Raw genomic sequence first — 3,783 nt, forward strand, 5'->3', positions numbered from 1 at the left:
TCAAAATATAATTAATCATTAAAATTACATCTGAAGAATACGTACTATTATGTAAATACGTATTGCTAAAAATAACCTCCTTCAGATGAGAGAGGACGCGCAAAGGTCAAAAATAGAGCTCATACAATTATTTCCCAAGTTTAAATATTTCTCTTTTCTTTTTTTTTTTTTCCCCTTTTTTATCGATTTAAATAATTGGAGAATCACGTAATTGAAAATCAGACAGGCTAGAATTCAACAATAATGCACATTCCTTGCCTTTTATAGAATTACTTATTTTGTCGTTGGAGTTATAAATTTTAATTTATGCGCCTGACGTGTGACGAGGTGGCCGAGCGGTTAAGGCGATGGACTGCTAATCCATTGGGCTATGCCCGCGTGGGTTCGAATCCCATCCTCGTCGGTTGTTCCTTTTAACGTTTTTTTCCAATTTCAGTTTCATAGATGCTTGTTTGGTATTAATTAGAATTAGTATTGACGCACGTGCAAATACTACTCGAAGACAGAATATATTAATCCCTCAATTACCTGTTGTATAATTCTTAATACTTTTCGCTACGAAGGTATTTATTTATATTTCCAATCTCAAATTTCATATTTAGATACCGATTAAAATATATATTAAAAAAATCGATAGAATCCCCTTTTTTTAAATATGCTGTTATAAAAGTTTTAAAAAATATAAAAAGAAAACAAAATCTTTTTGAATTATTCTTTACTATTTTTTCTGTTTCATAATTCGTTAATATGAATGCAATTCAATCTATTAATGAATTCTTCTAAATTCTTTATCAAATGACGCTATACTTATGGAATTAAACTTTAATTGAATTAATCAATTAATTGATTTTTAAGTTAAAAATATTAAAATTGTACATTTTCGTCAAAATATGTAAAGGTTCAAAACTTGAAAAATCTAGCATACCATGAAAAAAGTGAAAATTCGATAAAAAGATTTCAAGTTTTTAAACATGAAACAAATGAGCCTAAACAAAGTGTTTGATGCTGGGAAGTTGAAATCTTAAATTTGCATAATGCAAAGTACGCATTAGGAATTGATATAGGCTTTTTCTGTAAGCCATTTTTATTAAATATTTTACATTGTTTCACGTCACAATTCATAACTTTTTAAATTTTGGATGGTTTTCTTACTTCTTTCTTATTTCTTATATTTTACTTTAAAATTTAACTATTTTAAAATTTAAAGATACTTAAAAAGGTTTTTATTCTTTTAAAAGAAGATTTTTTTTTTATTGTTTCGAAATTTTTATGCAATAATGACTATAAAATATATTCATTATATTTATTTTAATGATATTTCTCAAAATGATCGAATATTTTGAATATTTCTGTCATATTCTGGAAAAAAATAGATGTTTTTATTATTTATTTATATTTTTATGTCCTATGATATGTTTGAAATTTATCAATAATATTGTGTGTCAGCTTATCCTACCTTCAGAAACTTTTGTATTTAACAGTAAAAAGACAGTTGCGTAAACAAAAAATAATTAACAAGCATAAATAATCATAATGAATAAAAAAATTAAAAAATATGTTGATCTATCTGGCTAACGATATTGAAAATTGCTTCCCAATCTTTTTGTTTCCGGTAAATTAAAATAACTTCCGGTTTCATTTTCTGCTTTTGAGGTTTCCATAAAAGACATTAATTTCCTTTTTTGGATGACGTAGAAATGAAACAAAAGCTTATTTTGAAAATTTGAAAATATCAAGAATCAAATAAATTGATAAAATAAATAACAAATTTTTGCGAAAAATTTATTTTTAATATAAGTGGATGTTTTAAAGACTTTACTGTTCCGTTCCATGTACGATAAAAAAAGGAATTAGAATGCTTTAAAATCCTGTTTAATCAATTTTCAGGTAACAACACTTTTAATATTTATTCAAATAAAAAATAAGAGAGAGCGAAATAACATCTTTTATATTTAATAATAAAGAAATAATATTCAATGATGTTTCAATTCTGAGAATTTGAGAATTTTTCAAATTTATTTTTAACTAGCCGCCTTTGGCGACCAGCCGGTTCGCCAATCTTAATGTTCGTTAAAATTTTAATAATTAAATATTTTATGCAATTCCTACTTTAATAGCTTCTTCATCAAAATATTTTAAAAATTCAAATTTTGATTGTCATATAATTCATTCATAATATTATAAAGGCCTTCAGTTATAACGTAATATGTATCTCCCTAATTTTCTGTTAGTATCCGTAGAATTTATGCTTTAAATTAAAGTGGAAAGAATTAATCTTCAATTAATATAATAATATTTTTTACTGAAACAAAGCATTTTTTTTAGAATCTGATTACTGAAAATAGAGTCACTCAGCGTTTAAACTTTATGGGCACTAAAGAATATCTTTTTTAATTTATGTAATATCTCAAGAATTTGTCAACAAAATTTTCTTAGATTCATCATGAACAGATCGATTTATTAACAATGTTTAATTTTAAATGCATCAAACCCTAAGAAAATAAAACGAATCGTTTAAAATAAACGGTTGAAAACAGGTTTAAAAAAAACTGCTTAAAAAACGATGTACTTAAAACTATAAGCATATATAAAAATATATAACTAACATAAATACAATTTAATTACAAAAGCATACAACGAACGTAAAGATAATTTAAATCCAGTCCGCATCTGTTGATAATAATTGTCAACACAATGCGGAATTCAGAACACAATGCGCATGCGTGAATTTCCAACGCCAGTTACGTAACGCAAATATGTGATTTTTTCTACGCCAGTTGGGGTAACGCTATGCGGATTAGAAATTTTTAATTTCCTTTATTCTGTTTTATTTTAATTCAAGAGTACTTCAGAATGAATCTGAAAGATCGATTAATTAACAATGTTTAATTTTAAATGCATCAAACATTAAGAAAATAAACAGAATCGTTTGAAATAATCCGCCGAAAAATCTTAACCCTAGCCTCATTACTGTTGGGAGAAAAAAAAAACTGAAGCCTTACTCATTTGGCGGTGGGGAAAATGGAAGATTTTTTTGGGCGGAAAAGTTAGCGATGGGGAAAATGGAAGATTTTTTTGGCGGGAAAGTTAGTTTTTAATTAATAATTAAAATTCTAATTAAAAATTCGAAAAAAGGAACCCCAGGTGCACATTCCCGACCTCCAAGGTATACATGTACCAAATTTGGTAGCTGTAGGTCAAACGGTCTGGCCTGTAGAGCGCCAACACACACACACACACACTGAGCTTTATTATAAGTATAGATAATGTAGCAGCAGTAACGTGGATACACACACACAAATAAACATACAAATGTATATCATCACATCGTGCATGAGTTTAAATCCAGTTATTAAAATATTACGAAGTATTGTAGTAAAATATACTTAAAAATTTTTAAAGTTTATATAAAATACAAAAAAATAATACAGATATAAGATTAGTATTACCAAAAACTAAATTTTTAGATTTTATGGTAGAACAAAAAAGGTTTTGCAGTATAATATGATCAAGGAAAACAATAAAATTTAGATTAATTTTTAGTTAAAAATCTAATTAAAATTTTAGAAAATCCTTTTTTATTAAATGCATATAACGCTGGATGTAATTGTATGCCAAATTCGACAGCTTCAGGTACAAAGATTATCCCTGCAGAGTATCTTGAAAGATTTTTTGATCACTCAAGTCGCAATTTAGAAATAATATGCCTATCTATAAATATTATCACATTAAAATTAAAATTGAATGAAAGCCATATTGATCTTCGCGCTGCAAGAGGCAATA

The 3,783-nt window shown here is 26.6% G+C and overlaps 1 non-coding gene across 1 annotated transcript; it reads left to right on the forward strand.

Annotated features, from left to right (window-relative positions):
* The first annotated feature begins 321 nt into the window (after window positions 1-321).
* Window positions 322-403, forward strand: Trnas-gcu (transfer RNA serine (anticodon GCU)). Its single transcript has one exon. It is a non-coding gene; the product is annotated as a tRNA-Ser (tRNA).
* Window positions 404-3,783: the final 3,380 nt, after the last annotated feature.

The sequence above is a fragment of the Argiope bruennichi genome, chromosome 8, assembly GCF_947563725.1.
Source record: "Argiope bruennichi chromosome 8, qqArgBrue1.1, whole genome shotgun sequence".
NCBI classification, from domain to species: domain Eukaryota; kingdom Metazoa; phylum Arthropoda; class Arachnida; order Araneae; family Araneidae; genus Argiope; species Argiope bruennichi.